General features: G+C 34.8%; 1 long non-coding RNA gene across 1 annotated transcript; it reads right to left on the bottom strand.

Moving 5' to 3' along the window:
- Positions 1–2243: 2243 nt before the first annotated feature.
- Positions 2244–12922, bottom strand: LOC118500417. Its single transcript, XR_004902979.1, has 3 exons — positions 12791–12922; positions 9485–9489; positions 2244–2255 (listed from the first exon to the last, which is right to left on the bottom strand). It is a non-coding gene; the product is annotated as an uncharacterized LOC118500417 (long non-coding RNA).
- Between the last annotated feature and the right edge of the window lie 12821 nt (positions 12923–25743).

Here is a 25743-nt window from a genome sequence, read left to right as displayed (position 1 = left end):
CAATATTAAATGGTTGTAGATTTACAGAGCAAGCTCAAGAAGCCTTGTATGGTTAATGAATACTCTTGTAACACCTATATAAATAATAAGGTCAAATATAAATCCACAAACATTTTTGTGAACAAGAAAAATCTTTGGCCCCGGCTGGTGTGGCTCAGTGAATTAAGCATCAGCCTGTGAACCAAAGGGTTGCCAGTTCAATTCCCAGTCAGATTCCCAGGCTTGGGTTGTGGGTCAGGTCCCCAGTAGGGGGTATCCCAAAGTCAACCACACATTGATATCTCTCTTCCTGTCTTTCTCCCTGCCTTCCCCTCTCTCTAAAATAAAATACATAATAAAATTTTTAAAAATAATAATCTTTTGAGATTACTTATAACACAAGGTGATAAAAAATAAAAAGTTCTGAAACTTAAAGAGAAAAATTATTTTTTTTAAACATTTTATATTAGGCAACTCAAGGATTATCTAGGAGAATGACTTGTGAATGACATTATTTACTAGTGAGTTATAGTCCCAGACTTGGTAATGCTTCAGGCTATTTTATAGAGATTTCCTCAGTAAAGCAATTAGTTGCTGTCAGATGGAACAGGTAATTCCAATGATTATAGGTTATGTCCTGTTGGACTTCCAATTTTGTATCTATTGGAGTAATCATACAGTGACAGTGTTGGGGGCCACTCTGTGTGGTTTCCCAGATTGCAGCCCCATTAAAGCAAGCCCTGACAGGGGCTAGTAAGTCTCCCTGGAAAACTGGGTAAAATCTCAGGTGGCAAGCATGACTGGACTCTAATACCAAGGGTTCCCTTGGGAACCAGGCTTAATAAATACATTGTATCCTTTGAAGCTTGCTCTGCTTTGTTTTGTATAGCCCTGGTGATATAAAGCATATGTTTAAGTTCAAGGCATAAGGAGTAAACTCCTTATTCTCATGAAATGCATCTTAAAGATCCTCTAGCATCAGCATGACTAACAGACCCTGATCTGTGACAACTCTCTGTGTTCCTTCAGTTGTTATCTATAGATAATACCTGTTTTTATATGACTATAGCCTTTTGACATTGATTGATGAGCTATGCACTTATGATGTATATACCTACACATACCATTCCCAATAAAAGCCACTTGGGAGAAGGGTTTGTGTCATTCCCCACTAGAAGGAATTTCCACCCCCTTTCTGGGATGACTTATCTCTCATCTACAGAAGACAGGAGGAGCATGCTGCTAGACGGAGTTCCTCCCATGTAACAGCTCTCCATTAATTTATTCAATACATATCTTGCATTCTCCTTCTTTGTTTAATATGTTGAATAACTTTTAATGTGAGTTGATTTATGAGACACATTTCTTAATATTTAAAACTTATAGTTTAATAAATATTAATATTGTACATATATTGAACTAAAAAGAAGGAAAAGATCATTAAAACATCTCAAATTATGCCAACTCCCAAACACCAGCTATCAGTTGAATATGAGTTTAGACATTTATGCAGCTGTATGTCTCTACTAGATCTATAATGAAGGTATTCATGGCAAAGATAGACAGGAAACCATGCTGATATAAACGATTACTCTAACTTAAGGGGTTGGCAACCTGTAACACTGTGTGACATGGTGACATACTAGGACATTTGGACAAGCCACCAGCCTCTGGCAGTTGCTCAACCCCCTCTGTCTTTACTACTATTTGGGGTTGGTGTAACTTACATTCCTGTCCATTGACATAGGCACAATCAATAACAATCTTGAATTTCTCAAAGTTATCATGGGCTTCAGGTCATTTTGCCCATCTGTTTTAAACTCTGTAATAGCAAATAAAAGAGAATAAAAGATGTTATTAATCCTAAGATGGGTGCTTTTAAAAATATTTTTGTAGTAGCTTATAATATTTGAAAGGTAAGAACTTCAATGCTTCATTGAGCAATAGCCTCATCAAGTGGCCATCCTGCTTTAGTGTGACAACCACAATAATGGGGAACTCACTGTGTGGCAGTTTACCTTTTTTACAGTTGCGGGCAAGAGCAAGTAGAAGAACTCAAATTTGGCCTCAGGACTAACACAAGTATTGTCTGTGCTGATGTAAATGAGAACTTTTGCAGGTGTGAAAATTTTATAAATTTGCTTATTGTTAAAATTAAATAGAATTAAAAGAAGAATCATTTCTGCATGATTTCAGGCTCATTTTTAATATTCCTTGCATTCATTAATCTATAAAAATGGACAAAGGAGATAATGAATGGTAGAATTAAAGTACCACTATTCACACTTTAATGTCTGCCATGCCACCACATTCATTTCTTTCCATTACCTTTTTCAAAGTAGGCTGGGCCATCATAGTATTTTGTCTGCACAATTACAGTAACATATCTATTTGTTGCCCCATTTTTCTTTCTATTTTAAACAAACAAAATTTCTCTTTAAAAATCATTAATTTCACACAGGGGAACTATCCTGAAAAAGAAAAAAAAATCAGAGTCTCTCAAGCAGAAAAATCCAAAGGAGCCAATGGTACATAGATCTCTAGTTTTGATTGAATACCATTTGGTATAGGTTCTGATTTCAAAGAAAAAGACTCCATATTCAGTTGCAGGATTCAGGAATATCCTTACTTTATGCTGGTTTCAAGAAGTAAGGCTTTCAGAATGTTTATTAAAAACTCATGGTTTCAGCTATTTATGAAGGACTTATTTATAATTAGACTTTAATTTAGACTATAATTTATTTTAGACTTATTTATAATTAAAGATTGCTTTTTGGAAGATTCTGCTACTCTAGGATTATCTTAAAATGTAGGCCTATTAGAGATACAAAAGTTTCCATGTCTTGGCCACCATGAATAATGCTGCAATGAACATAGGGACACATATAACTTATGAATAAATGTTTTCAAATTTTTCACGTAGATACCCAGAAGAGAGATTGCTGAGTCATATTGTAACTCTATTCATAATTTTTTGAGGAACCTCCATACTGTTTTCCATAGTGGCTGTACCATTTTAGATTCTCAACAGCAGTGGATGAGGGTTTCTTTTTCTCCACAACCTATCCAACTCTTCTTATTACATATATGCAATGTAATACTACCCAGCCATAAGAAAGGACAAAATACTACCATTTGCAACAACATGGGTAGAACTTTGAGAATATCATGCTACATAAAATAAGTTAGTCAGAAAAAGTCAAAACTCATGATTTCACTCACATATGGGGTAAAAAAACTGAAAGTAACAAATGAACAAACAAGAAAACAAACAAAAACTACAAAAACTCAGAGACAGACAGACAACAGTATGGTGCTTACCAGAGGGAAGGGTTAGGGATTAGTAAATGGTAAAGGGGCCAAAATATGTATATGATGATGGAATAGGATTTGACTTTGGGTAGTGGGTATACAATGCAATATATAGATCATAGAAATGTACACTTGAAATCTATATAATCTCATTAACCAATGTCATCTCAATGAATTTAATTAAAAATACATATTTTTAGAAATATGGAACTTTTTAGGTTGAGAAATTTAATATGGTCAACATAGTGTAGAACTAGACTGAGGGCAAAATGTTACTTTTTTTTTCACACTGATCCATTCTCTGCCCAAAAGCTAGAACAACATTTATAGAATGCAAGCAGGTTCATTATTCTCACTAAAACACAGCAATGATGTCTTCATGCCCTGGCCATATGTTCCAAACCATGCTCTACAGGGCATTATATAGAATCTTGCCTTTTACTTCCCATCTTTAACTCAGAGTGAAAATTAAAACCATGTGACAAAAGCCACAGAGCATAAAAAGACAAGAAAAAAAAAAAGACTAGCTTTATAACCATCATTTTACAATCCAGGGAATGCTTTCCAAGGAAGAAAAATAGCTCTAAGTTTCTAAAACTTTTAAAACTGAGAAACAGTTTACTCAAATTGCCCTCATCAAGGTAAAGGACTTCTTTATCAAGTTATAGGTCACTCAACTATGTTTCTCAAACAACTGTTTATTCTTTGAGGTTCATTTCAAACCATCAACTCAGTTTCCACTAACCCTAAAATTTTATATTAAAAACTTTAATCATGATAATATGAGAAGGGATGCCAAGAATGGAATTTATTTATAAAAAACTTTATATTTATTCTTACATGTTTAAACTTCATTCACCTTCAAAGTACTCTCTGAAGCACTACACCTATCAAAGCCTATCAAGACCTTTTTTTTCCACACTGCTGAAACGGTTTTCAGACTCATCAATTATGACGGCTTTCAGTGTTTCTGCTATTTATTTCACTGCTTCCATATCATTGGCAAAGTATTTCTCTCTGAGGACCTTTTTCATCTGTGGAAAATGTTTCTCAGGGTGAGATCAGGTGATCAGGGAGGCAGGGCACAGTGGTCTTGCTGTTTTTGGTCAAAAACTGCTGCACACTCAGCACAACATGGGCAGGTGTGCTCGTATTGGTTTGGCCAAAACGTTTATCCAGTTTTTAAGTGAAAATAAAGGACATTTTTCATTTTCACCAATAAGTTTATTGAACAACATATTCACCATTTTGTTCCACTACTTCTGCCATCTTTCAGGAAACTTCATAATTCCATCTCCAAAATTTTTTTATCTCTTTGATCAAAGAACTCTTCCAAAGGTCTTTCAGTCTTCTGGGGAATTGAAATTTTTCCATTAAGAAAATTTTGTAAAGACTGAAATAAATGGAAATCTGAAGGTGCAGTGTCTGGTGAATATGGCAGACAAATCAGAACTTCTCAGCTAAGCTTTAGCAGTTTTTGCCTGGTCATCACAAACACACTGTCTTTCATTGCCCTAATGGAAGATGATGTGTTTTCTGTTAACTAATTCTGGAAGCTTTTTGTCAAGTGCTGCTTTCAGTTAGTCTAATTGGGAGCAGTACTTGTTGGAATTAATCATTTGGTTTTCCAGAAGTTCATAATGGAAGGCTGCCTTCCAGTCCCACCATATATATACCTTCCTTGGATGGAGACCAGGTTTTGGTGTAGCTGGTAGAGGTTCACTTTGCTTACCCCATGATCTCTTGCATCCCACATTATTGTAATGTATCCACTTTTCATCTTTCATCACAAATTGTTTTTAAAATGGAACATTTTAATTACATTTAAGTAGAGAATCACATGCAGAAATATAGTCACAAGGTTTTTTTTTTTTTTCACTTAACTTACGTGGAACCCAAACATCAAAGGGATTAACATAGCCAAGCTGCTGCAAATGATTTCCATTGCTTGAAATGGATGTTTGGATTATGTCAGCTCTCTCCTGAGTGGTATAACATTGATTGTTTTCAATTAATGTCTCAATTTAATCTCTATCAACTTCAAGTGGTCTACCTGACCATGGAGCACTATCCTGCAAGAAATCTCCAGCACAATAATCTCTGGTAAACTCATGTTCCTTTTGTCAAATATTAATTGACCATAGAGACATGGATCAATTTCTGGGCTCTCTATTATGTTCCATTGATCTATGTGACTGTTCTTATGCCAGTAGCAGACTGTTTTGATTACAGTGGCCTTGTAACATAGTTTGATATCAGGTATTGTGATCCCTCCCACTTTGTTCTTCTGTCTCAAGATTGCTGAGGCTATTTGGGATCTATTTTGGTTCTAGATGAAGGTAAATAAAAGTGTTCACCAAGCTTTTCCTCACTACTTTGAACAGTGAAAATTCAGAGAGGCTATGCATTAGCAGTATCTTATTTGCCAGCATGGTTTTTCCCAATTTTGAATAAACAGATACTAAGAAGAAATACTATCTTAATCAACATCATGCATTTGTTATCTCATTGACATAATTTCCAGACACTGCAACTATATTGCACACACTCATTGTTTTGTCTCATAGGAACAGTGAATTTTTTTACAACAGAGAATAGAACAGAGATGTTCATTAGCATAAAAAAGTATCTTACATCTCATGGCAATGGAGAATGGAAGAGTGTTTGCAAAATAAGCACATGGATTTATGCTGATATTCAGAGTAAATCCTTTTCCATTTTATGGCTTACTGTCATATTGTACTTTGAAAAGCATTTGTAGAAATAAGGGTAGATTGATTTTATGTCAAGAACAGTAGATAATACATTATTTTCAAAGCAAATGACTTTAAAGGAAAAAATCTTGTTAAGTACATTTTAATCAGAGATTAATAGATATCTAGGTTTTTCACTGTACTTCTTAATCTCAAGAAAATCACCAGACAAAATTCTAATTTGGTTTTATACTATGATCTGCTGCCAGTACTTAGGTTACATCAGGAAATTCTTATCCTTGGAATGCAATAGTCTTCATAGTTTAATCATTCTATAAAGTGAGAATAATATTTAATTCATGAATTATAGAAAGAATAGTTTATTTTGATATATCTATAAAATTTTCCTTCTGTTTATAAGTACACTGGTATTTTGGGCACATAAAAATATATTTCATTTCTAAAACCTTTAATATTAAAAATTGATTTTTTAAACATGAAGCAGCTGAAAACTTTATTGTACAGTCTGCTACATAATTACATAATCCATTGGAGGAGACATAGAAGCAGAATTGAAATAGGGTTTTGTAGGGATAATTTGTTTTCTAGTAAAATGCTGAAAATTATAACTAGTTTTCTTTCATGACTATTTTTAGAATTCAATTCTATGTGGTAGAAACAGATTCTTCACTCAGGTACAATGAAGATACCTTAGTATCCTAATGAAAATGATGATCACATCTTCTTTATTTAGAATGATAAGTTCATTTTTTCTCCAGATTTCTAATGGAATTTTAATAGTATCTGTATATATGACACAGAATCAATGCAATCAGGTGTGTGTCCAGAGTCAGAGAGAAGCTATTTCCATCTATTGCCTTTTTCTCCCTATTTCATTTCCCTGCCCTTGTCTCACTTTGTCTAAGTCTCCCTCTCTCTCTTTCTCTCTCTCTGTCTCTCTCTCGCTTTCAGTTTTTATATAATTTATGGCAAAGTATATATGCCCAAATTTTAAAATAGTATTAGTAAAAAATATGTGACTATGGCATATAAAAATTTTAAAAATATAAAAAAGGTTAGTGTTAAAAAAGTGTCTCTCATTTTAGACCCAAATTTGAACCTTGACTCATTCCCTTATTTCTCCACCTGAAGAAGTAACCACTGATAAATACCTGTCATACAAAGTTCCAAAAGTTTTATCTGAAAATGTTAGTAAACCTATATGTGTATTTGTTTAATATAGATAACTACTTTATTCTACTTCATCAGCATATCTTTAAATGTTTGATATCAGCATACATATATATAACATATATACTTCATGTTTGTATAGAATTCTATAGTATAGATAATCTATACAAACTATATTCTATACTATACTAAACTATACTAAAGTATACTAAACTATACTATTCTATAGTACAGTATAGATATAGTATAGTATAGTATTCTATTCTATAGAATAGTATAGATATTCTATTCTATACTATAGAATATCTATAATATAGAATATATAGAATATTCTATAAATATCTATATAGATATAGATATTCTATAGATATAGACTATAAATATATAGAATATATATAAATATATAGAATATCTATATAGTATATATAGTATATATATTCTATAGTATAGAATAGAATATCTATACTATACTATAGTATAGTATGTACTATAATAGTATATACTATATATGTAGTATATATATATACTATACTACTACCATGTTGATGTACATTTAAATTATTTTGTAATATTTTATATTATAGAAAATGCTGAAAAGAAGCTTGTGTGTATGTGTTTTGAGACAGATATGGAAGTACAGTTATGCACTATTTAATGATGGGGAATATATTCTGATAAATGCACCATTAGGCAATTATGTCAGTGTGCAAACATCACACAATGCCTTTCCTACAAGCTAACTGGTATAAACAGAGTCATACACCTAGTATATACCTAGACTATATGGTATAGCCTATTGCTCATAGGCTACAAACATCCAGTTTGTTATTGTACTGAATACTACAGGCAGTTGTAAGAATTTGTATGTTTAAACAAAGAAAAGGTACAATAAAAATATAATAGATAAAAAATTACATACTCACATAGAGCAGCTACCACGAATGGAGCTTACAGAACTGAATGGAGGTTGCTCTGGGTGAGTCAGTGAGTGAGTAGTGAGTGAATGTCGAATCCTAGGACATTACTGTACATTCCTGTAGACTTTGTAGACACTATATACACAGGCTACACTAAATTTATTAAAAATATTTTTCTTTCTTCAATAATAAATTAGCTTTGCCTTATTGCAATATTTTTACTTTATAAACTATTTAATTTTAAAAATTTGTACTTTTCTTTTGTGTTATTTTTTTCACATTTTTTATTGTTGTTCAAGTACAGTTGTCTCTATTTTCCCCACATCACTTGCCCCCACCCCAGCCATCCCCACCTCCCACCCTTGATCCTACCCTCTTTGGTTTTGTCCATGTCTCCTTTACACATGTTCCTGACAACCATTTCCCCTCCCCCCATCATTATCCTTTCCTTTGTAATAACACTTAGCTCAAAACATACTTTGTATGGCTGTACAAAAATAGTTTTTCTTTATATATTTATTTTGTAAACTTTTTCTATTTTATTTTTTTTTACTTTTCAAATAGTTTGGTTAAAAATAAACTAAGACTCTAGCCCTGGCTGGCGTAGCTCAGTGGATTGAGCGCGGGCTGCGAACCAAAGTGCCGCAGGTTCGATTCCCAGTCAGGGCACATGCCTGGGTTGCAGGCCATGGCTCCCAGCAACTGCACATTGATGTTTCTCTCTCTCTCTCTCTCTCTCTTTCTCCCTCCCTTCCCTCTCTAAAAATAGATAAATAAAATCTTTAAAAAAATAAAAAATAAATAAACTAAGACTCACACACATTAGCCTAGGCCTACACAGACAGGGTCAGGATCATCAACGTTGTTACCAAGCACTGCTGGGGCCCATCCACATGGTGGCCTGGTGAATGATCCAACAATTAATGCTGGTAGAAATGGATTTTATTTACAATATTCTGAGCTTGGGAGAGCCTAGAGTATTCATGTTCTGAGTCCAGTTTTCCCATGAGATCCAGCACTTCCCAAGCTCCCCACCAGGCAATAAGCCAGAAACCCTGAAAGTGGAAGTGCTCCATTTACTTATCATAAGCTGGCTGTGTAAACCATTCTCTGGTTCCTCTGGAAGTTACCAAAGTCGCCATCGTCATGCAACAGCTCTCTTCCTCAGGATCTGGAGTATGTCTGTCATCAGCCTCCAGGTAATAGTCCATAAAACCATGTGCCGTGTTACTCTAGATCAGGGCAAAACTCAGGAATGTCACAGGTCTTAAAGTCCAGGTAAAATGCAGGTATAGCAGATCAGGATCTTGCAAGGTAGTATTTTGTTCTGGAGTCATCCAGAGCAGACAAGATCATAGTAGCAGCATCTCTTTTCGTATCAGTCCAGGCCACATGGCCTCCTTCCTCACTATAAACTACATAGTTGCTTGCTTTGTTCTCCCTTCTCACTACAAGCTGTATCATGGCTCGCTCCTTCTCACTACTACTCCCTGTATAGCCAACCGTGAATGGCTGCTGCACTTGAGTTTACATCCTGGCATGGAACGTCCTCTGTGACCCCATTTCCGACTCCTCCCACAAAGGGCTACATCTGTCAGTCCTCCAGTGTCTTCTTCTAGTCCTCCAATATCTTCCACCTTTTTCCAGCTGCCATTGTTATTCCAGGCAGGCAGGGCCCCATGACACAGAGGAACCTCCTTCAAGCCTCTCACATAGGTGCAGAACACTCTTCTGGATACATCATAAATCAAAGTCATGCCCATCTCCCTGGCCTGCCCTGCTGCCATATTTAACATAACTATAACACTGGCCAGCTATTATTGATATGCAAAGTACCTCTCCAACTTCTCATCCCCAAGCCATAGCTGTGGAGGCTTTGGGATTTTTTTTGTATTTTTTTATATTCTCAGGGGAAGGGGGTCTTCTCCAGTTTGAGGAGACCCCTAGCTCAAACACCCCATTCTGAACCTTGTTCCACACCCATTACAATATCACTATCTTCCACCTCTACATCTTGTCCCACTGAAAGGACTTCAGGAACAGCAACATGCATGGAGGTCTTATGTTCCATATTCTAGAACCTTCTGAAGGACCTGTCCAAGGCTTTGTTGAGGTGGTATCACTCTTCAGAAATATGTCCATGGTGGTTTGCTTCTTTTTTTTTTTAATCGTAGATTTTTAGATAATGCGCCATAAATATTTCTATTAATGAAAACCTTTGGTGTTAGGACCATTGTTTTTAAACTTTTTAAAGAGCTTATCTAGATTTGCAAACTCTTTTGCTAATGCCCTACTGTGAGTTTTCTGAGGGTTCTTCTGTTTCTTCCACTGCAGTTTCCTTTTCTCCTGCCTCTTCATCAGCCATGTGTTTCTGTTCCAGTTCCAACAACTCTCATTAGTCAATTCCTCAGGAATCATCTCTAGGAGCTCCTCAAACTCATCCCTCATTTACACCCAGGCTAACATTGTTTGTCATCTCAACCATAGCCTTACTGATTTTTGCAACCTCCTCATTCTTGGCACATTCATTGAAGTCATGGGCAAACCTCCTGAGTGTCTTCTTCTAGATGTCATTCACAGACTCCTTCATGATATCACCCCAAGTTCAAGAAAGTTTCTTGATGCAATCGTAGATGTTGTAATCCTTCCAGATTTGTATCAGTGTCTTCTTCAGTTCCAGCAATAGTCTGGGCAAAGTTCCCCCCCACAGGTAGTAGGTCTTAAAAGCTGCTAAAACTTTATGATTTCTTGGTTAGATCAAAGAGGTACTATTTGGAGGGAGAAGTACCACCTTGACATTGGGATAAAGATCACCAAAAAATGAAGGAAGTCCTGGGCATTAAAAATAATAAGTGAAATCTTATAAAGTATGTTATTCTTCAGATAATACTCCATTTTGCTGGCATAGCAATTCAGGAGGACATCTTGGAAGATAGAGGAGTCGCCCATGACTTCTTATCATTCCTGGAGTTCCCTGGCAATGCCTAAAGGCCCTGGGGTGCTCACCATTCCAGATCATAAGAGTTATCATTTTCAGTCTGCAACACTGCCCCTATGCAAAAGTATTATCCTGTCCTTGAAAGCCTTAGAATCTACATGGACTTGGGCTCTTTATAGATGAAAAACCTCTGAGAATCCATTTCTAGAAGAGGCAGTTTTTATCAATATTAAATATTTGCTCTGGTAAGTAATTTCCTCCACAATCAGTTTATCTAGTGTTTCCAAATATTTGTCCACAGCTTTCATATCAGCAGTCACAGAATCACCACTCACTTTCACATTATGTAACTAATAATAATTCTTGAATTATTAAACCACCCAGAGCTAGTAGGAAACTCAACACCATAGCTGGGTTCAACCTTTCTTTCAACATGGCAAACAAAACTTTTGCTTTGGTCATGATTATCACAGTGCTTAGAGGAATGTGATTCTGTATCTGGTGTTTAATTCATGACATTGTAAGTTTCTCTATATTTGATAGGCCCTTTTCAATTTTTTGCTTGTATCATTGCCCTAATCAAGTAGATCCTTAAAAAGTTGCTAGAGAAAAAGGGGGTAGAGGGAATGGTAGAAAGAAGGGGAAAGGATTAGTCAAACAGCATATATCAATGGCCCATGGACATGGACAATGGTGTGGGGATTGACTGTGGGAGCAGGGAGGTGGGTTGGACAGAGGAGGACAAAAAAATTAGGACTACTGTAATAGAGTAAATAAGAACAAAAAGTATCTCAATCTTAATGTAATATATCTTTGGTGATACCTAAATTAAGCAGACATGCCCTTATTATTTGGCCTTGAAAATCTTGTGTTATTTTTCTCAGAATTCAGAAAAGAGGTATTTTCCTAGCCTATCTATTTATTCTTGCAACTCAATGGAATGTAGCTATGTGCACAAAATGTATGCATTGAAATAATTGGACTTTAGCTTGTAGTAACTCCCAGGATGGTGAAAATACAGAAATAAACTTTCTGCCTTACTATCTATCTGTTAGTGATAAAATAACTCTTATGAGCTTCCTGAATTATTAAACATTTTTGTTTAAATATGCAAAAGCAATTAGTCATTAATGTATGCCTTACTGGTCTCAGAGATATTTTTATAGTAATAACATAATGAGATTTATTTACTCTAGTCATCATTTGTATTGTTTTATATGGAAATGTGCTTTTTCAAACTATTGATTTAACAATTTAGTACATTTTGTTTTGGAATTGGTTTAGAAAAGAGAGTGAGACAAAAAGAATATAACACTTCTAATTTAATAGATACATTAGCAGATGGATTTAATGCAATGTTATTTTTCCCATTTTTTGAACTATGTATTCCAAATTCATCTGAATATAACTTTGTATTCTGTTAAACTCATATACATTTGCAATGTGTATGTAAAAACATTTGTGGTAAACCTTTATATGAGAGACAATTCATCTAAAAATATTAATATTTAAAAATTTTTAATATTAAGATACTCCAGAGCAAAAATATTAGAAACATGCCTACTAATGATTATTTTAATTCCATTAAAATAATTATTTTAGTTTTAAAACTGAATGAGTCGCAGAATTTTCAGTATTAAGATTTATAGTGAGATAGAAAAAGTTACTAAATTTCCAAAGATTTTGAATATGTTTGACATTCTAATTTTTATTGTTTTTACACTATATAGTAATTTATTTGAAAGAGGTTCTTCAGTGACATATTTCACAGATATAAAACAACCATTTCAAAAATTTACATGGAACTGTAAACAACCCCAAATACCCACAGCAATTTCCAGAAAGAAGAACAAAGTAGGAGGGATCACAATACCTGATATCAAACTATATTATAAGGCGACTATAATCAAAACAGTCTGGTACTGGCATAAGAATAGACACATAAATCAATGGAATAGAATAGAGAGCCCAGAAGTGAACTGAAGTCTCTATGGTCAACTGGTATTTGACAAAGTGGGCAGAAGCATAAAATGGAGTGAAAATAGCCTCTTCAACAAATGGTGTTGGGAGAACTGGACAGCTACATGCATAAAAATTAAACTCAATTATCAACTTCCACCATACACAAAAATAAATTCAAGGTGGATAAAAGACTTAAATATAAACTGTGACACCATTAAAGTCCTAGAGGACAACATAGGTAGGAAAATCTCAGATATTTCATGCAGAAACATTTTTACTGACATGTCCCCTAGAGCAAGGGACATAAAGGAAAGAATAAACAAATGGGACCTCATCAAAATAAAAAGCTTCTGCATGGCTAAAGAAAATAGTATTAAAATAAAGAGAGAACCAACTATATGGGAAAACATATTTGCCAATGATACCTCAGAGAAGGGTTTGATCTCCAAAATATATAAAGAACTCACATGACTCCACTCCAGGAAGACAAAAAACCCAAATTAAAAATGGACAAAGAACATGAATAGACACTTCTCCAAGGAGGAAATACCAAGGGCCCAGAGACATATGAAAAGATCCTTAGCATCACTAGCTATCAGAGAGATGCAAAATAAAACCACAATGAGATAGCACTTGACACCACCATCATAAACAAATCAACAAACAAAAAGTGCTGGCAAGGTTGTGGAGAAAAGGGAACCCTAATGCACTGTTGATGGGAATGCAGACTGGTGCAGCCACTGTGGAAGGCAGTAAGGAATTTCCTCAGAAAACTAAAAATGGAACTGCCTTTTGACCCAGCAATTCCACTGCTGGGAATATGTCTGAATATTCCCAAAACACCAATTCAAAAGAACCTATGCACCCCAATGTTCATAGCAGCATTATTTACAATAGCCAACTGCTGGAAATATCCTAGGTGCCCATCAGTAAATGAGTGGATCAAAAAACTGTGGTGCATTTACATAATGGAATACTATGCAGCAAAAAGATAGAAGGAGCTCTTATTCTTTGTGACAGCATGGATGGAACTGAAGAACATTATGCTAAGTGAAATAAGCCAGGTGGTGAAAAACAAATACCATATGATCTCACCTGTAAGTGGAACCTAATCAACAAGAGAAACAAGCAAGCAAAAAATACAACCAGAGCCATTTAAATGGAGAACAGACTGAGAGTAACCAGAGAGGAGGAAGGAGAAGGATAATAGGAGATAATAGGAAAAGGGCCATCAAGAAACATGTGTGGAGGACATATGGACAAAGCCGAAAGGGTTAGGTATGAGGGTGGCAGGCGGGGATAGGTGGGGAGGGGGAGAGTGGTGGGGTGAAAATGGAGACAACTGTACTCAAACAACAATAAAAAATAAAAAGAAAAAAGAAAGAGGATCTTCAAAAGTTCATGAACTTATATTTTACAACTTACATTTCAGAATCAAAAAATAATAATTCTAGACTTTTCTGGAAAACCATAAAGCTGATAGGCATTTATCTGCATGGTGACATTTTGAGTTTCCAAGAAGGGTCTCCTATATCATGTAGTGCTCTGAAATGCATTTTTAAAATAATCTGATTTTCTGAGGCTTCTGGCCAAGATGGAGGCATAGGCAGACATGCTGTGCCTCCTCACACAACCAAAACAAGGACAACAATTTAAAAATTAAAAAAACAACTAGAACTGACAGGAAATCAAACTGCATGGAAGTCTGACAACCAAGGAGTTAACACATTGTATGTGGGAACCGTATTTATACATTTTACATTGACTAGTAGTAGAGAGTGCGATAAAAACTACCAGCAAACAATGTGTTAAAGAAGAAACATTCAGTCCAGACCAGTAGTGTTACAGAACAAAGGGGTCCAAGGGCGATATACTATTACCGAAAGGAACCCCCCAGGTTTGTTATGTCCACCACCTTAAAGGAAAGACATTTCTCAATGCCAGAGATTCATGAAAAGGTAGTGTTTATTTAATGCTGTACAAACTTAAAGTAATGACCTAGTGTCTTCATCAAAATCCCAAAGTCCCTTAAAACACCCACAAACACACATAGTCCTTCCTTTCCCCCTTTGTCCAGTCTGGGGTACCATATCTAAAGTCCCGACATCCCTAACTAACTACATAGCAAGCGCTCTAAGAAAAAAAAAATGGCTCAAATGAAATGACAGATCAAAGCCCCAGAAAAAGTAAAACTTTGTGATGAAGAGATAGCGAGCCAACCTATCAGGTGCACAGTTCAAAACACTGGTAATCAGGATGCTCACAGAATTCGTTGAATCTGGTCACAAATTAGATGAAAAAATGGAGGATATGCTAAGTGAAATAAAGAAAAATGTACAGGAAACCAATAGTGATAAGGAAACTGGGACTCAAATCAATGGAGTGGACCAGAAGGAAGAAAGAAACAATCAAACAGAAAGGAATGAAGAAACAAGAATTCAAAAAAATGAGGAGAGGCTTAGGAACATCCAGGACATGTTTAAACATTCCAACATCCAAATTATAGGGGTATCAGAAGGAGAAGAGGAAGAGCAAGAAATTGAAAACTTATTTGAAAAAATAATGAAGGAGAACTTCCTCAATCTGGCAAAGGAATAGACTTCCAGGAAGTCTAGGAAGCTCAGAGAGTCCCAAAGAAGTTGGACCCAAGGAGGAACACACCAAGGTACATCATAATAACATTACCCAAGATTAAAAATAAGGAGAGAATCTTAGAAGCATCAAAAGAAAAGGAGACAATTACCTACAAAGAGTTCCCATAAGACTGCCAGCTGATTTCTCGAAAAAGACCTTACAGGCAAGAAGGGGCTGGAAAGAAGTATTCCAAGTCATGAAAGGCAAGGATCTACATCCAAGATTATTCTATCCAGCAAAGCTTTCATCTAGAATGGAAGGGCAGATAAAGTGCTTCTCAGATAAGGTCGAGTTAAAGGAGTTCATCATCACCAAGCCCTTATTATATGAAATGTTAAAAGGATTTATCTAAGAGAAAGATAAAAATATGAACAATAAAATGATAGCAAACTCACAGTTATTAACAAACACACCTAAAACAAAAACAAAAGCAAACAACCAGAACAGGAACAGAATCACAGAAATGGAGATCACATGGAGAGTTATGAACAGGGGAGTGAGAGGAGGAAAAAGGGGGAAAAGGTACAGAGAATAAGTAGCATGAATGGTAGGTAGAACATAGATGAGGGGAGGTTAAGAATAGCATAGGAAAAGTAGAAGCCAAAGAACTTATAGGTATGACCCATGAAAATGAACTAAAGATGGAGGGAGTATGGATGGGAGGGAGTATGCAGGGAAATAAAGGGGGGGGGGATGGAACAACTATAATAACATAATCAATAAAATATATTTTAAAAAGAATCTGATTTTCTGTAAGTCAGAATATTCACTTTATGTAACACCTGAAAAAATATCTTTTACTTTGTGAAATACTTCTAAACCCAAGGGATGCTCTTTCCAGAGTGTTCATTAGCCTGGCCTTATTTTATTGAAGAGGTAGTCTACTAAATGAATTAGAAGAAATTCTTTTTCTTTTCATCTTCACTTGAAGACATTTCTTCATTGCTTATAGGGAGAATAAGTCAGAAAGGAAGGGAGAGAGAGAAACATCAAAGTGAGACAGAAACATAAATTGGTTGCCACTCATAGGTGCCCAGAGCTGGACAACACCCCAGACAACTTAGCCACACTGGCTAAGGCTCAGAAGAAATTATAATACTAGAGTTTAACTGGAGTTGGTAGGAAAGCTGATAGCTAAGCATTTCTTTTCATTCCCCTCATCTTTTAAAAATATATAGCATGTATATTTATGTTCCTTCTGTATCTTCCTATGCTTCTTTTTGGTGTGTGTGTGTGTGTGTGTGTGTGTGTGTGTGTTGGGGGGAGCAGACACACTAGCAGTGAAACTATTGGAGAATATCTAGGTTTTACCACCCATGCTCCTGTGAAATACCATAATATTAATACTCACTCTAGTCTTTCTGTTGCTTTCTCAGGATGAAACACTGACTGGTAATATATTGGCTAATTTATATAGTCTCTGTGCATAATGTGATTCAGCCCTACATAGAGCAGTGAATCCATTACAATCACATCTGGCTTCACATGCAGACAGTTATTACACTCCTTGGTTGAATAGCAAGTAAGGGAAACTGGAGAGTGAGGAAGTCAAAAGTTGTTTCATCTCATTATAGTTTTTACTTGAATTTCACAAATAGCTGGTGAAGTTGAGCATCTTTTCATATATCTATTGGACATTTGTATGTCTTCTTGGAAGAAGAGTTTGTTCAAGTCCTAACCCATCTTTTAATTGAATTGTTTGGATGTTGTTACTGTCGTTGTTGTTGAGTTGCATGAAATCTTTATATATTATGATTACTAACCTCTTAACAGAGGTATTGCTTGCAAATTATCTTCTCTCATTTTATTGGTTGCTTTATTGCTTTATTTATGATTTCCTTTACTGTGCAGAAGATTTTTAGTTTGATATAGTTCCATTTGTTTACTTTTGCTTCCCTCGCCTCTAAAGTCATAATCATAAAATCCTCTCTAAGACCAAGGTCTATAAGCTTACTACTTATGTTTTCTTCTATGTAATTTATTGTTTCAGGTCTTATATTTACATCCTTGATTCATTTTGAGTTAATTTCTGTATATGGTGAAAATATCAGTCTAGTTTCATTCTTTTGTTTGTGGCTTTACAATTTTTCCAGTATCACTTATTGAGGATGCTTTCTTTTTCTCCTGTATGTTTTTGGCTCCTTTATGAAAGATTATTTACCCATATATATGTGGGTTTATTTCTAGGTTCTCAATTTTGTTCCATTGGTTTGTTTATTTTTCTGTCATTACCATGCTGCTTTGATTATTGTCATTTTGTAGTATAATTTGAGGTCAGGGAATGTGATAACTTTAGCTTTTTTCTTTTCTCAAGGTTGATTTGGCTATTCAGAGTGATTCTGCACAAATATGATGACTATTTTTGTTCTGTCTTTAAAAAAATACTATTGAGATTTTGTTGGGAATTGCATTAAATCTGTATATTGCTTTGGGTAATATGGCCATTTTGACTATGTGATTTTTCCAATCTACTGATATGAACATGGCCAAGAAGACATGGAAACAACTGAATTGCCCTTTCACAGATGATTAGATAAAGAAGATGTGGTATGTATATACAATGGAATATTATTCAGTCACAAGAAAAGATGAAATACTGCCATTTGCAACAACATGGATGGGTCGTAAGAATGTCATACTAAGCAAAATAAGTCAGACAGAAAAATAAAAAATCATCTAATTTTACTCATATATGGACAATAAAACTGAACTCAACAAATGAATGAATGAGACTGACAAACAAACAAACAAAAAACCCTTATAGACCCAAACAGTATTGTGGTTACCAGTGCGGAAAGGGGGTGGGGAGATAGGAATGGGTAAATGGGTCAAATATATGACAATGGAAGGAGATCTGACCTTGGGTGGTAAACAATGAAATATAAAATACATTGTAGATGATGTATTCTAGAATTATACACTTAAAACCTACATAATTTTTTTAACCAATGCTATCCCAATACATTTTTAATAGATTTTATTTATTTATTTTTAGAGAGAGGGGAAGGAGAAAGAGAGGGAGAAAACATTAATGTGTGGTTGCCTCTCTCACGCCCCCTCTGAGGACCTGACCTGCAATCCCTGGCATGTGCCCTGACTGGGAATGGAACTGGTCACCCTTTGGTTCTCAGGCCCATGCTCAATCCACTGAGCTACATGAGCCAGGGCCCCTGATATATTTTTAAAAAGTCATTATATCACTGAGATTTCCTTGTGCATAAAAACTCAAGAAATTGTCAGATACCTGGATAAAGAGATTTGACACACTGTGAGTTTATTAATGAAAATAATTTTGTGGTTTGTAGTCAGAGTTCCTGCCCTGAGGCATTCATGGAAAGAATTAGTAGATGAAAAAATAGTCTATAATATTTATACTTTATTGTACTATCAGGAAAGCATCTAAAAATAGACCTGGATCATTACTCAGATGTTCTAAAATTGGATGGAAAGAAATTAATGTTAGATTATTTATTATTTTTGAGTTTAAATTCTAAGTAATAGGGCAGCCATTACATCTATATTTTATATAAGGCACATTTTATATGACCTATTTAAAATTATAGAAATTACATTTTCACTACATTACTTCCTGATACTTTTTACAAGTACAAGATATTAATTAGAAATACATTATTTTCCCATTTGATATACATATTAATTTCAGTGTGCCAGGGAAACACATGAAAAAACAAGTCATTTTAAAGTTCATTTGGACAACCAGCACAGACAGTGATGAAGTGAATCAAAAGCACTTCTAGCCCAGAAATTAGTAAACTTTTAGCTAAAGTAAAATTACATTAATATTTCATTAAAGGCTCCAATGCCTGTATCTGTACAGGATTTAATTATTTATAAAATGCATTCGCAGCCAAATATTTGTTTTAATTATATTCTTTTTTGGGGGTGATGTGTTTAATCTCCCATTTTATCAAAGAAACTTCCTCTATGGCAGTCCCTTTTCCTTCAGGTTTTGAACTTCAAAGCCCTACACTCTTAAAACTGTAAGGCATCTTTTAATTAGACAACTGTCTTTGTTCTCTATTGGTTAAATGTTTTTTAATGATTCTTTATGTGATGTTGAAATTAATAATGCAGGCCTTGGGAGCAACTATTTATTTGTTTTCTATACAATAGATTAGTTTGCTCTTTATAGAATTTATAAAAATGAAATTTTATTATCTGTACTCTCTACCATTTAGTTCCTTTCATTCATAATCATTATTTTAAAATTAATATATGTTGATGCATGTATCATAGTTCATTTTTTTGTATTGCTGAGCAGTGTTCCATACCACAAGTTGTTTATACATCTGCCTGTTGATGGTGACTGGGAATATTTAAAGTTTGAGGATATTACAAAGAAAGATGTTATGAACACTCCTGCACAACCCTTTGTATGTATATATACTTCATCTTGAGTAAAAACCTAAGAGTGCAATGGCTGAAACATACAAAACTGCCATTTTAGAAGATGGAGATGTAGGCAGAAACACTTTGCTTCAGTGCACAATGAGAAGAAGGATAACAACCAATTTAAAAACAAACAACAACCAGAACTGCTAGAAGAACATTTGCACAGAAGTCCAACAACCAAGGAGTTAAAGAAACATTCATCCAGAAAGTGTGCTGAGACAAAGAAATATGGCCAAAAAGAAAGAACAGATCAAAACTCCAGAAAAAGCATTAAGTGATAAGAAGACAGACAACCTGCAGATGCAGAGTTCAAAACTGGTAATCAAGATGTTCACAGAACTTATTGAGCTCGGTCACAAAATGAAGAAGAAATGAAGGCTACGCAAAGTGAAATAAAGGAAAATACACAGGGAACCAACAGTGAAGCGAAGGAAACTGGGACTCAAATTAATGATTTTGAGTCCCAGAAATCAAATTTATTTCTTCCTTTGGATCAAAAGGAAGAAATAAGCATCCAACTAGAACATTATGAAGAAACAAGAATGTGAAAAATGAGGAGAGGCTTAGGAACCTCTGGGACAACTTTAAACTTGATTCCAACATCTGAATCATGGGGGGTGCCAGCAGGAAAAAAGGAAGAACAGGATATTGAAAACTTATCTGAACAAATAATGAAGGAAAGCCTCCCCAATCTGGTGAAAGAAATAGACTTCCAGGAAGCCCAGGAAGCCCATAGAGTCCCAAAGAAATTGGAGCCAAGGAGGAATACGCCAGCACACACCATAATTAGGTTACACAAGATTAAAGATAAGGAGATAATCTTAAAAGCAGCAAGAGAAAAGGAGACAGTTACCCACAAAGGAGTTCCCATAAGACTATCAGCTGATTTCTCAAAAGAAAAATGACAACAAACTCACAACTATCAACAACTGAACCTAAAAAAACAAAAATAAAAACAAACTAAGCAAACAACTAGAATAGGAACAGAGTCACAGAAGTAGAGATCACATGGAGGGTTATCAGTGGGGAGCGGGTTGGGGGAGAATGGGAGAAAAGATACAAGTAATAAGAAGCATAATTTGTAGGCATAAAACAGACAGGGGGAGGTTAAGAATAGTATGGGAAATGGGGAAGCCAAAGAACTTACATTCACGACCCATCCACATGAACTGTGTAGGGGGGAATGGTGGAGAGTGAGGGGGTCAGTGCATGAAGGAGGGAGATACAGGGGAGAAAAAAATTGGGAAAACCATAATAACATAATCAATAAAATAAAAAACTGCCATTTTAGAGCTCTGCATTACTTTGTGGAGATAAATTTTTTTTCTGGCATCATTTCTTTCTGCCTAAATGCTATTCTTAAATTTTTGTATGATAATAGTATGTTTTTGATAAATTCTTTCAGATTTGATGTCTTAAAATATCTGTATTTCATCTTAACTTTTGAAAGATATTGAAAAAGGTACATATTTTATGTTGTCATTTTTTCTTTTCCATTCTTTAGAGATGTTGCTCTACTGTGTTCTCACTTTCATGTTCATGGCACCTCACTAAAATCATTCTCACCAAGATCATCAAGGTCTTTTTACTCCTATGTTCATTACATTGTTTATCATGATATACACGCTTTGCCCTCTTAAGCATTTCTTGAAAAACATAGAGCTTTGTCCTCTCTGATATTCCATGCTCCTAATTTTTTCCTGATTCCTGTAGCTAGCCCTACCCAATCTCTTTTGTGCATGATTCAGCTTTCCCTTTCCTCCTTTACAGAGTGGTACTCTTTATACCTAGTTAATTTTACCTTCTTGCTCTGATTATTTTCTGATCTCCATTGTCTTCTTTTTCTTCAATTGTCATTTAGATACTGATGGTCATCTCTAATATCTGAGCTGAACTCCAGATACATATTAGGTTATTTATTGGGCATTTCCACTTGGATGTTTTGTAACATCCTTCTCAAACTTGGTCACCATCTTGAAATTCTGCCATTTCCTCTTCAAATTCTGCCAGTATCACATAAAACGCACAACCATCATACTAATTTTGCTAATTCTTCAATTTTTTTCCTGAGTGTTGAGTAAGCATATGTAATTACCTTCTGCCCTTAATTATTTTTTTCTGAGCTTCTCCACTGAACTATGTATTTAATTTAATGTATCTTCAAAACTTGTTTATACCTGGCCTACTTCCCAGCTGCAGTTTCTGTTGGCTAGTACTCTTATGTCACCATCCACAGTCTGCAAGTGAGCATGAATAACCTCTATGTTGCTACGTTTTTCTTTTTTCAAATTTATCATGCTCATAAGAATAAAGGCTTTTAAAAATTATAACCCCAGGTTTGGAAAATATGTTAAAATTTTAATAATTATTTATAGATAGTATAATTTACAGACATACATACAGTTACACATGGCTTAAAGTTTTCAAGATATGTATTTCAACAAACTAGCAAAATATTGTGTATTTCTTTTCAAAATTTCTAGCATTTATATCATTTCTCATTTATTTGTCTTTTAGCTGGACTTTGCTGTTTTATTTTTAGATAAAAAGTTATCATCCCATTTAAGATGATTAATCTTACATTAACATATATGTCATTGCTTGACTTTCAAATCTGATTAATTTAATCTTGTTCAAAAGAACATTTTATGACATTTAAAGGATATTAAAATTATGCATAAATCCTCTATGCATAATTATATTTATATTGCAACAAATAGACTTGACATAATTAGTATTCCAAATTGAGTACTAATGGATTTCAACATTTTCATATTACTCTTGAAGGCTTTCTGTCATATTTCTGATGGTGTACAAAAATCTGTTCTTCACGGTTAAGTAATTGTCTAGAATAAGTTAATATCTTATTCCACTTACTATTTTTTACTATTTTACAAGAAATAATAAATTCCTCCTTTATATTTCCACTACACCAATATCTAAGCAGCCTTGAAAAAATATAGTAAGAACTATGTTCTATTATAATAGTAGCATAATATTAATATGAGAGGGACCCAGAAAACTGGAATTTATTTTTAAAAATATGTATTTATTCTTTCATGTTTAAACTTCAGTCATCTTCAAAGTACTCTCCATTTGATGCAATACACCTATTGAGACATTTTTTCCACTGCTCAGAACAGTTTTTGAACTTGTCAGTTTTAATGTCTTTTAGTGCTTCTTCCATTTTTTGTTTTACCTCTTCTCCATTGGTAAAATGTTTTCCTTGAAGGAATTTTTTTCACCTGAAGAAACAACAAAAAAAAATGTCTTGGGGCAAGATCCAGTAAATAGGGAGGGTGGGGCATGGGGGTCATGCCATTTTTGGTCAAAAACTGCCAAACACTCAGCACAGTGGGGGCAGGTGTGCTCCTAAATGACCCATCATGAAATGGGCAAACACGTTGAAAGAGTTTTCAAGAAAAATTTACTGAAGCCAAATACAGCCTCTCACAACACCAGCTGGGTCATTGATACAGACTGGTTCCTAGAACTTTCACCTAACAAAAGAAGACTGTACTACAAAGGCTCTACCCTCCAGATGATAATTCAATATTTTTTGAGTCCCCCCATAGTATAACTATGTTAAGTAATGGAAACATACTTTAACACCCATTTGTCAAAAGCAAACTCTTTATGAACATTAAGGACTCATTTATTCTACATTGATTCAGTAGATGTACATAAAACTTCGAAGATTCTTCATAGCAACAAAATATTGAAACAAAATTCATAAATGCCTTCAAATAATTTATAATCTAGAATTTATGTAGGATGAAAGAAGAAACAAATATTGAAATCTATAATACATGTTACATTGTGGTTAACTTGGACTTGTGAATGTAACATATATTAAAAATAAAGAATATAAAATTAAAAAGCCTCTCATAGGTTATCAATATACTGTAGCAGAAATAACATACTCTGTGATAAGGGCTATATAAACAGCTATTAATAGCCCTCTATTAAGGGCTATAAAAATCTAAGTGACAGAGATAAAACCCAGGGTGAATAATATTCAATCAGATTCACAAAAGAAGAATCTTCTGGAAAATATTTAAGATAAATCTTAATTAGGATGATGTTAGATAATAGTTGGAGGTTAGAGACAGGAACATATTTATATAAATAGAGATGTGAACATAAGTACAATTCAAGAGAGCCATATATTAAAAATATGTAGATTTTGAGTTATTGAATAAATTGAAATAAAGCAAGAAGAGCAATTTTAGGGATATTGAGATTGACAATTCAAATGATACTTAAAATTTGTTGGGAAGTAGAGAATCAACGATTTAGTATTTATGAATTTGTGAAATAAAGACAATTGAAGTGGCAAATATATTCTCCCATAAAATCAGTTCCTATTTTTGTTTTGATGATGGTTTCTTCAGCCATGAAGAAGCTTTTTTAATTTGATGTAGTCCCATTTGTTTATTTTTTCCTTTATTTCCTTTCTCTTAGGAGATATATTGGTAAAAATATTGCTACATGAGATATCCAAATTTTACTGCCTGTGTATTCCTCTAGGATTTTTATGGTATCACAACATATTTAAGTCTTTTATCCATTTTGACTTTATTCTGATGTATGGTGTAAGATGGTAGTTCAAATATATAAAGAACTTGCCCTGGCTGGTGTGGCTCAGTGGTTGAGTGCTGGCCTATGAATCGAGTAGCTGCCAGTTTGATTCCCAGTCCAGGGCACATGCCTGGGTTGCAGGCCAGGTCCCCCTGTTGGGGGTCATGTGAGAGGCAAGCACACATTGCTATTTCTCTCTCTTTCTCCTTACCTTCCTACCTTCTAAAAATGAATAAATAAAATATTTAGAAAAAAGAACTTATACAACTCAAAACCAGGAAGAAAAATAATCCATTTTTAAAAAATAGGCAAAGGACCTAAATAGACCTCTCTACAGAGGACATACAGATGATCAATAGACAGATGAAAAAATGCCTAGCATCACTAGCATCAAAGAAATGCAAATTAAAACACAATGAGATATCAACTCACACCTGCCCAAATGGCCATCATCAATAAATCAACAAACAACTGCTGGCAAGGATGTGGAGAAAAGGGAACCCTAGTGCACTGTTGGTGGGAATGCAGACTGCTGCAGCCACTGTGGAAGGCAATATGGAATTTCCTCAAAAAACTAAAAATGGAATTGCCTTTTGATCCAGCAATTCCACTGCTGGGAATATGCCTGAAGATTCGCAAAACACCAATTCAAAAGGACTAATGCACTCCCATGTTCATAGCAGCACTATATACAATAATGAAGTATGGAAACAGCCTAAGTGCTCATCAGTAAATGACTGGTTAAAAAACTGTGGTACATTTATATAATGGAATACTACGCAGCAGAAAGAAAGAAGGAGCCCTTACCTTTGTGACAGCATGGGTGGAACTGGAGACTAATATGCTAAGTGAAATAAGCCAGTAAGTGAAAGAAAAATACCATATGATCTCACTTGTAAGAGGAATATAATGAACAAAATAAACTAATGAGAAAAAGAGAACCAGAGGAATAGAATCATGGAACAGACTAACAGTTGTAAGAGGGGAGAGGGAAGATGTGGATCCACTGAAGGAAGGTAAAGGGATTAGTCAAAGAATATACATGAAGGACTCGTGCACATGGACAATAGTGAGGGGACTGAATATGGAAGTGGGTAGTGGGTTGGGAGGAGGGGTGAAGGGG

This window comes from Phyllostomus discolor, chromosome 1 (genome assembly GCF_004126475.2).
Source record: "Phyllostomus discolor isolate MPI-MPIP mPhyDis1 chromosome 1, mPhyDis1.pri.v3, whole genome shotgun sequence".
NCBI classification, from domain to species: domain Eukaryota; kingdom Metazoa; phylum Chordata; class Mammalia; order Chiroptera; family Phyllostomidae; genus Phyllostomus; species Phyllostomus discolor.
This window is presented reverse-complemented; position numbering and strand designations above follow the sequence as displayed.